We start from the raw sequence: 10,953 nt of genomic DNA on the forward strand, positions 1-10,953 counted from the left end.
TTAATTTAAGTTTGGATTGACTTTAGCTTAGGCTATGTCTGATCAAAGTCATGGAAATTTATATTATAATCTTTGAGAGTGAAAAAAAAAATTAAAAAAAAAAAGAGGAGAAATAAGAAATTTGTGTAGAACATTTTTTGTGGATTGTGATTTTTGTAAACTCTTTTAATTATATTGGATTTAAGTGTATCATTAGATTCATGTGGTCTTTTGCTCTTTTTAATTGAAGAGGTTTTTCTATGTAAAAATTTTCTTGTGTTTTCTCGTGAATTGGATGTTATTTTCAACATAACTTGCTCAAGGTTTTGTTTCTCATGGATTTATTCAAGTAGTAAAATATTGTGTTATTGCATTATTTTCTTTCAGATTATTGATATTGTATTATATCATTTGCTTAAGGTTTGAATTTTTTTTTAAAGTTTTCATTAGTTGTTTGACAAACAATGACGAAACTGCAGACAGTGGCGAACCTAGGATTTTTGCCCGGGGGGGCCCTCGCTCCGCCACTGTTTGTCAATCAACTAGTGAAAACATAAGAAAATAACATCCAATTCATAAGGAAACACAAGAAAATTTTTACGTGGAAAAACCTCTTCAATGTGAAGAGATAAAAAAACCACGGGAATATAATCTAACGATCCACTTAAATCCAATATAATCAAAAGAGTTTACTGATGCATATTTTTTACAAACATGCAAATATAGCAAGTGCACTAGTCGCAAAAAGTAATACAGTGATAAGTAGAGTATCGTTCCCACGAGGATAGTGTTACTAAATACCGATTTCTCTAGTTTAAGTCCTAATTGAAGCAACAATAAATTGGATTGATAGAAAATTAACTAACTAAATACAATTTAAGAAAATATAAATGAATGATAATGAAATTAAAGCGAAACCCAACAACTTAACTAATTAAACAAAATGCTAAAAAAAATGCTAGGGTGTTGATTTCACGTAGATATGTTAACCCAAATCATAGAATCTATTATCCAAGTTCTAATTCCTTGATTGAAAATCGAATTCCCTAAGTTGTAAAACATACATTCTCAGGCTATATTTTCTTACTTATCCCTATTAAGCTTCCGCACCTAACAAAATGAAAATTAATAGTTTAAAGTCTTTTAAGCTTAATGAAGATTAATAGCTCAAAGTCTTTTAAGCTTTATGGAATTCTATCTAGATTTCATAAATCGCTAAACCTATCTCTCATAAATCGCTAAACCTATCTCTAGTGTTTGCTTAATCTACGGTATTTATCCCAAGAGACACAATCACAAATCATTTCTCAATCTCATTGTGAACAACACACATTTAAATGGTGATCAAGCATCCAAAAGTTATTAAGCAAAGAGATAAACACTCAATCATGAAATTAAAACTTAAAGTAAATCAATTCATATAAATTTGAATCATTGTATCAAGGTTACATCAAACCTTAGCTAAACAACTCAGTTCATATTCAAAAACAAAATAAAATAACAAAAGCAAACTGAATCAAGATTCATCACTGAAAAACAAGCAAAAGATGGAGAAATCTTCTCTAATTTGAAGCCCAAATCTTCAATATTTCTAGCCTCTTCTTTTACCGGATATTTTAGAAAGGTGAGCTGTCTTTTAACAGTTTCTAATAGAAATTCTTTGGTAGATTTTAAAATGCGATTCAACTGGGCACATGTATGACAACATCATGAAGAGTTGAGCTCGTATCATGTATATCTCAATGAAAAGCTTGAATTGAAATTGTCATTTGATAGGGAAAGGCAAATGTGCAAAGTTGTATACATAAAATGTTTTATAATTTCCAAGTTAAATATTGAACAAAGTTTCTTATCTGATCGAAGTTGTGACTAATGATGAAAATATTTGTACATATAAAGTTGAAAAGTGGAATATAGTTAGTTCAAGAATTCGAGAAATCGTGTATTTGAATGGTTTCAATTTGCCATCATTTAGTTTAAGTTATAACAAGTTTGAAAGTGAAGGAATCTCATGCAGAGATATCTTAGCATGCTTACAAAGAATGAGAATTGGGTATTTACTTGATCAATATATTTTAAAGACATGGACAAAAGCAACTAGATATGATTGGGTGATGATAAAATTGGAATGATACCAGAAAAGATTAGCATGGCCCCTGCCAGCGCAAGGATAACACACACAAATTAAGAGATAGTCCTATTGCTAATAAGAGATTCATCATTAGCCCTTGAAATTGATTTTTTTATTTTTTCAGTCCTCTAATAACCTACATTCCCTGTAACAAACATACTTTACGCCAGTTCCTGTCTTTGACCTTAAAAGCTAAAGTAATAAACTCCCTATTGAAAGATCTTTCTTCTAGAGGGCCATTCAAACTATGAGTGACAATAAAAATACAGGTATATTAAAGAAAAAATGTCTATATAATGAAGAATAATACATACTTAAAATACCCATTTCCTACGTATTGTCTAAGACTTTTCTTCAAAATCAAATTATAATGAAATAAGAAAATCTTAATACTACAAGAACAAGAAATCATAAAATAAGAAAACAAAACTCAACTAAAATAAACCCTCCTAATCTAAAAAAAACAAATAAATTTCTAAGGATAAATCAACTAATATAAAATCCTAATTTAGAAAATCTATCCTACATCAACTACATTGTTTCAACTTGCATCTAATATAATTGATAGATTTGTTGGAAGTGAAGAGAATTGTAAAATGTTTGAAGATTGATGCACTGGCGGTAGTTTAAAATATTAAACCACCAGAGAATGATGAACAAAGTCAAAAGGGCGTTACATGCATGTTTGAAAGAATCAGTTCTAATCAACAACCAATAGTAGTGAGGGCAAAAGGGTGTGAAAAAAATATTGAAATGGGAAAAAGAGAAAGGCAAAAGCAAAATTAAGGGAGGGCATATGCAGAAAATTTGGGCAGTCAAATGATAAGATAAATTGTCCAATTAATGATGTGTAAAATTTATTTAAATTCATTCTTTGGAGTTTTAATGGTTTTAACCATGTTATTTACATTTTATGCAGAATAAAAAGAACTGTTATTCTTTTCAAAACCACATACAATGGTAAAGGTTACATCTATAAACCTTTAGTTTACTGATTTCACGTGTACCATGTCAATAATGCTAATGATTTTGAGAGCATAACAAATGCAGAAAACGAGAATGAAATCAAAAGAGCCTAAGGTTGGAATGGTTTTTGAATTTTGATTGAATGGATGAAAGTAAAATAAGGTTTGAAATTATTAAAATATCCTATAGTAAATGAGATACCTGATATTTTTATGTCACATAATAACAAGTCAAATTTTATTTCAAGCAATACCTTCAAATGACATACAGTTTCAAAATAACATGATTAATCTATGACGAACACAAAGAAAACCTAGAATATATTGAGAGGAAAAGAAAAGAATACGATTAGAGATCTTACGAATAAAATTGTTTAATTTTGTGACTCTTTGTGTAGAAATGAACGGCTGGGATAAGTAATCACATAGATGACCACTTGTAGCTCGAATGAAATTGTTTAATTTTATGTTTCTTTGTTAAAAAATAAACGGCTGGGATAATTTCAATTGTCAAAATTGATTCTTATCCCACCGTTCATTTCTACCCTAGTTAGTAAAAACGGTATTATTCGCGAATTGTAAGAGAGCCGTATAATTCGCGTTAAAACGCCCGTATACATATTTCTAAAATCTGCCAAATTATACGCATATTTTAAGCCCTCCCGAATATCCGCGAATAATTCGCGAATTATTCACGAATTATTGAAAAAAAAAAAACAAAAAAGGTCACCCCCAAAACGACGTCGTTTGTGGGTTTTTTACTAAAAATTAAAGCAGATCTCAGGCTTCAGTTCTTCACTTCTTCTTCGTTCTTCCTTACTTCAGCTTTCTTTCCTCAAATCTTCACTTTTCAGCTTTCTTCATCTCTTGTTCTCTTTCAAAGTGAGCGTATAAATAACTCGGCCTTCACATTCACACTCTGAGAAATTGAAGCTTCGTTGCCTAGCCTTACCGCATGAACACCACGAGCACACGCGAAGTAAAACCCACCATGACATTTCAGTTACATATCAAGCTGAAACTGAAATCATTAATGACTTACCGTAAGATATTTAGTACTAGCTGAAGGAGCTGTAGGAGCACCATCGGAGAGAGAGAAAATGAGAGCAATTAAGCAAAAGAGAGAACCCAATTAGCCATTGTTTCGATGTGGTAGAAGCAGCTAGAAATGGGTTAATTATATATAGAGAAAAGTCCACAAGTGGGAAACAAAGAGAAGATAAGAAAGAAGCACGCTATAGGGCCACTAAATTGCCGTGAGATGTGTCTTAACGTCATGTATTTTTCCAAATCTTAGTCTCAGAATTCGACAAAAAAAATTAAAAAATTCTTGATATTTGTGTTCGATCCCACTTGACTCTCATTGGTTGCCGTGATTGCTCTCAATTTAAGTTCAAAATGAGGAAGATTATATAATCTAGAATCACATTTCTCGGAACATGTTGACAATTATGGCATAGTAATATAAAGTTAAGAATATTATCAATCTAGGAGGTACAAGTTTCGTGCAGAAGTTAGACTTAAATGACAGAACATGTTGATAATGATGACATTGCTTGGTTGAAGATGCTCTTTTTTTAGTTGTTATTGATTTATTAGTTTATGTACTTTGTGAGTTTTGTTAAAGACTATAATTGAATCTTTGTTATATTATTTGTGTATTTTATTTGTTTGGAGCTCTTATTCGACTTTAAATTTTGATTTTGTTATGACTTATGTGTTAATTTGATACTATAGTTGAATCTTGGCTAAATATGTGTTTGAGTCTGGAGAAATAATTTGAATATCAATTATGTATTATGTATTTGTGTTATTGGTTAATTGAATACTTTGCATTTGAAATTATGTTGATTTTAACCAGGTAGTCCATAAAAGTGTTAAAACTAAGATTGATATTGCCGTATTTTCAAACGTATTATGACAATGCCCCGTATAAACCGTATAACCCGTACCGTATTTTTTCCGTATCGAATTATGACCGAATTTTTATAAACATATTTTTCTGTTTGCCGTATTATACCCGTAAAATTCCCGTACCATTTTTTTACCGTACCCGTATTTACTAACTAGGTTTCTACACAAAGAAATACAAAATTAAACAATGCATTCCTCCGATCTCTGCTCTAGTGTCTTTACTTTGCAGAGTAGCTTCTTTGCCAGGAAGACAAAACCATGGGCGGGAGAATTCAACTAACACCTCTGTTACCTTTTGTTTTGTTTCATTGTGTTTAAGTAACAGTAGTCACCCTCTTTCTTAGTAATAAAAAACAAAGCGCATATTGTACAACTTAACCAATCAGAAAATTGGTTTAGTAATTTTTGAAAACCGAACGATTAATTGAAAAAATAGTTTTTCGGTAGTTTCCCGGTTCAGGTTTTTTTTTTTTTCTTTTTTTCTTTTTTTTTTTTTTCTTTTTTTTCTTCAGCCCTAGTAAGGCATCTTGACGATTGTGATCACCAATAAAAAAATGGCCCACTATCAAATATATATTTGTTAGGTGAAACTTGTGCTACATTATATCATATCTTATATATTATAATATATAATGATGGAGGATAAGATTGAGTTATTTTAATTTAGTTGTCTTAATTTTTGTCATAATTGTTTTCTTATTTCTTTAGATTTCTTAATTTGGGAAACGAATTTTGTTAGATTTGATTTTCCTATTGATTTCTTATTTGTTTATCTTGTCAGTAGGGATTCTAGTTTAATTGGGAATTTTATTTACTTTTTTAGTAGTATAGGAATGGTTAGCTGTAAAAGGGGTTGTTAAGTAATAAGTAATTTGTGGTCATCAATAAATTCTTGAAATGGAACCGAACGATTTTGGGGACAAACCGACGTGACGATTCGGATTACCGATTAACTGATCTCTAAAATCCGGTTAATCGGTTTTGACGGTTTGTCCATCAAGCTTGAAAAAACTAGTTTGATTGTGTCATTTCACATCATTTCAATTAGACCTATGATTTGGTAAGGATGGTGTGCAAGGAAATTATGCTAATTGTAAACATTTTTAATTAAGAAAGAAGCGTTGAAAAGTTGCTAATGAATAGCATAGTCTATTATTTAGAACCAGGTAAGTAAGCGAAATGTTGTGAAAAAAAATTCCAAACACTAAATTTGAAGAAATCAAATCAATGGCAGCTTACGACCGTATGAAAGAAGTTGAAGTTCGATTCATCAAAGATGGGAGTAAAGGGTCTTTGATTCATCCATTACTTCCATTCCGAAAATTTCATTACCCCCTGAAACTCTCTCCACTCTCAAATCTCTCAAGATGACACCACCATAGCATTCCAGTAATCGACCTCGCCAAATAAATTCTCCGGTCGACGTCCCAACATCATCCAGCAAGTAAAAGAAGCCGCAAAATCCTGGGGCTTTTCAAGTAATCAACCACGGAATAGATTTATCCTTAGTGGAACCATTCAAGCTGTGAATCATTTAGAACAACCGGCAGAAATGAAGGCAAAGTTTTATAAACGAGAAGAGAAAGTGGTGTGATGTGGGACAGTAATAATGATTGTATTGACACAACCCGTCCCGAATTTCCTCATCTCGTAGGATCCGGGCGCTCCCACAGACTCGGATAACCCGAGACGTGCCATGTAGAAAAACTGCGAAACCGTTTTAAGACATACTTTTCTGAATAACATCATAGTATTTCATTTCCAACATCTCAAAAAAAGACATGCATCATCTTTCGTTTTACAAAAGAAAAGAGTTAGGGAAACTTGTGGTATCAGGTTTTCCACTTATACTACAATTTCCAAAATATGTAACAAAAGGAAATACATGAAGGAAAAACACGAGTTCTTGAAACGAAAGTCAAATTTTACAATGCGACATAAATATAAAACCCACATAAAGATGTCAACGCGTGGCACAACCCTGAGCGGAGACTCACTGCTCGGCACGATCTCCGGGAGGTCCTGGGGGGGGAAAAACATTTAAAAAGGGGTGAGCTGAAATACTCAGTGAGTGGGGAAAGGGGGGAGTTTGCAAAACAATCTTCAACAATAGTCATGCAATGGTTCTTATAAAATACAGAAAACAACATGATTCCATTGAACATTCTTTATGGTGGCGCTAATCATCCATGTATGCGCATAACTCATTTCTAATTGTTCTAAGTATTATAATCTGATATTAAACTGACACACATTTCTGAATCCTAGCTCATCACTAATGCTGAAAACTCTTTATGAGAACTTAAAGAAAAGCTGTAATGTTTGCTTCTAAAGACGATGTTTTCTATAAATCATGCTACAACATCAACTGTTTCATATAACTAATGCAAACTATCCATCAGATACTGAAAACTGAACGTATTAACTGATACTGAAAACTGTAGGCTGGTATCTGAAAACTTTAAACTGATATTGTTTCGAAGCAGTAAACTGATACTAAAGGTTCTTCACCGTAACTAGTACCTGGGGAAAAATCTCGATACCTGGTGGGGCATCCACACACAGGCCGAGCTGGGAAATACATCAATACCGGCAAGATCTATCATCGCGCGGGCAGAGCCTGAAGAAAACCATCTCAATACCTGGCGGACAAACCAACGCCCAGGCAGAGCACTAAATATCTCAATACGCATGCGCAGAGCCTGAAGACCAAATATCTCAATACCCAGCGGAATCCTGCATCGCGTGGGCAGAGCCTGAAACTGGGGGAATGGGTACTTCGTAGGGTGGTTTTAGCACCACAACATACTCATGCAAATTCATGAACATGTAAGTCAATGCATATTTCGTATGTGCTTATAATCATCATATATGACATAATATTCAAAAGTACATACAGGGGTGAAACTGTAATTTTCTAAATATGTTTTAGAAACTAACGGTTTAACTCAGATGAAAATTTATTCAACATACATGATTTAGCCTATGTCCGATACACAATCATAAGAAACATAAACTTTTAAAAGTCAAAACTCAATAACACATTATATTATAATTAAACCCAAGAGCAAAAATAATAATAACAACAACAACAACAACATAATAATATAATAATAATAATAATAAATATTTCATATAAGGATAAATCATACCAACATATGAGATTCATTGAAAATAGGGGGTAAAATGCAAGTTTTAAAAACATATTCTCAAAACTAACAAATCACCACATTTATAATATTACCAAGAAATCATATCAAATCACAAATCTCAACTCATATGCAGTTCAACCAATTTCAAGCTCTCAATGTAACATTTCCTTTAACATGAATAAATCAATTTTTCTAAACAATTTTCACCAATCGTCACATTAATATCTCAATCAGTTTCCAAGAAATAGAAATTATATAAAATGGAACATGCAAGCTTTGGACAAAAAGGATTTTGGTTTTGGGTGGCTTTTTAACGCTATACTATTTCATATGAATCTAATGATGCTTTTTATTTAAGGAAAAGAAATAAAAATTCACATTAGTTATAACACTTGAAAAATAACACATCATTTCCTATCAATACAGGGGTGAAAATGCAAACTGTAAAACATGTTTCAAACTGACAGTTAACCCTTTTATTTAACTTCAAAAAATCGAAATTCAACAACCTTAACCCTCACTTTCATGAAAATCACATCTTAATTTAAATCTATCAGCCTAATTAAAGCGTGTTCCACCAACGCCTTTAACTAATAAGATATTTTGGTAAAACCTTTTAATCAACTGATTATTTCAGAACACTTCCAAACACAACATAAATATTTTTTTTTAATTCAAACAAGGTATAAAAGTTCATCACATAAAGACTTATATTACAGTAAAGGCATCCAAAAATCTTTCTCAAACAACAGCAACCGTCTCTACTCATGTAAACAACACTCCCAAGCAATTCAATTTAAAGACAAATTCATGAATCAAAACCAATAAACTGAATATGACATGCAATCCTTGATTCCACACATTTGACTGCAACATAACTTCATGCATGTAAATTCATCATATTTTAAGGCAAAACTCAACGATTAACACCCTAGTTCAACACAAGCTCTCAAACCCACTGAAATGCTATCTAATCAAAACATGCAAGCTTGAATTTGAAGAAAGTTTTAGTTTTGCCACTCACACTAAAAAAATTCAGCTCAACCCGAAATACCCAGCTGCCCCAAGCACCATCCTTCTTACTCACTTTGTTTCCCTCATTACTTTTTTTTCCCTTCCTCCTTCGGCCGATGTCCTCTCTTCCTTCTTCCTCTTTTCTTTTCTTTCTCCTCTCTTCTTCCTTCTTGTTTCTTTTTTTTTTCTCGGTTTTTTTCTCCCCACTTTTCTTCTTCATTGGGTGAGCGACCCAAATTATATAAAACAAATTTTTTTTTTTTTTTTTTTTTCTTACAACAGCCCCCAATTCTCTTAATTCTAATATAACCCAGCCACATCATCTTTTCCTTGCAAAAACACCCAGATTTTGTGGCCTTGCTACATGCAAACCACACAGTTTCCATTTCTTCGTTTTCACCCCTAAACAAACTTTAAAATTTGACAGAAAAGTCCCTCCTTATAAACAAAACCAAAGCGAATTATATATAATTTAATGGGGGGTTACATGATCGTTCTAAAGCTGCGAGCTGGCACGACTATCTTCAGGTATGGATGTGCCGGAGAATCTGAGGAAGAGGACATACCGGAGATTTGTAGAAGAGAAGCGCGGGCGTGGGATTTTCATGCACAAATGTGGGTGAAGAAGTGATGGAGTTGCTGTGTGAAGGGTTGGGATTGGAGGCTGGACAGTAAAGGATGGTACATTTTCAGAATCGAGGCTGTTTGTGGGAACCTGTTATCCGAGTTGTCCCCAACCGGATCTGACGCTGGGGCTCAATCCGCATACAGATCCTGGAGCTCTCACAGTTTTGTTACAGAATCAAGTTCCAGGGCTGCAGGTCAAGCATGGCGATCAATGGGTTAATGTTAAGCCCCTCCATGGAGCTTTAACTATAAACATTGGCGACTTTCTTCAGGTTAGAAATCAATTACTAATCTCCTCCTCTCTGCGTACAGGAAAGGGCGTAGCCAAAAAAAATTTCTTGATTGAGCTAATTAAAGTCAAATCTTTTTTTACCTATATATAGATATTATGTACAAGTATTTCGTATATCTTTTTTACTCAAACTCCAATAATACAAGGGAGTTTCATTAATGATAAAACATATACACACCAATATGTACGAAAGAGAATAAATCTGAACAGAACTTATCGATTATGAAATTTGAATCAATAAGTTTCACACAACTGACTGATATACTCCTTTTATTATCATATTTTGTAGATCATCACGAACGGAGAGTATAATAGTGTTCAACACCGTGTTTTGGCAAACACTTGGGAAGAACCACGAATATCAGTTGTGATGTTCTTGAATGTTGTAAAATGGAAAGGAAGTGGTTCCTATGGGCCTCTGTCGGAGCTAATATCGGCTGAGAAACCAGCTGTTTATCGGGAGTTCACTAAGGAAGAATACTTTGACAACTTCTACAGCAAAGGATTGGATTACAAATCATTGATCGACAAGCTTAAACTCTGATCAATTTACTTGTAGAAACTTTCTTGAACCGCCGTATTATTTGTTATTTACAATAATTTATTCTTATAAAATCTACGTGGTTATCATAATGATGTTAGAGTATTATATAATGTATATCACTAATACTATATTTATAAACCTTTTTTATTAACTTTTTCTCACAAACGCGATGTGCAGTTTGTAATTAGTCAGCTTGCAATAAGTCTCACATGTTCAATAATGGGTCTCGTCTAACCAAATACAACTAATTACGTGTTGTCACGTCAGTGTTGGTGAAAAAAGTTTATAAAAAGTGTTTATTAGTCTATCTTTATTTGTAAAATATACATAATGTA

General features: G+C 32.8%; 2 pseudogenes; both read left to right on the forward strand.

The window, feature by feature from the left end:
* Window positions 1-2,075: 2,075 nt before the first annotated feature.
* LOC116116424 lies at window positions 2,076-2,185 on the forward strand (annotated as a pseudogene).
* A 4,028-nt stretch (window positions 2,186-6,213) lies between these two features.
* On the forward strand, window positions 6,214-10,693 carry LOC116116422 (annotated as a pseudogene).
* Window positions 10,694-10,953: the final 260 nt, after the last annotated feature.

Source organism: Pistacia vera, unplaced genomic scaffold (assembly GCF_008641045.1).
Source record: "Pistacia vera cultivar Batoury unplaced genomic scaffold, PisVer_v2 Contig771, whole genome shotgun sequence".
NCBI lineage: Eukaryota > Viridiplantae > Streptophyta > Magnoliopsida > Sapindales > Anacardiaceae > Pistacia > Pistacia vera.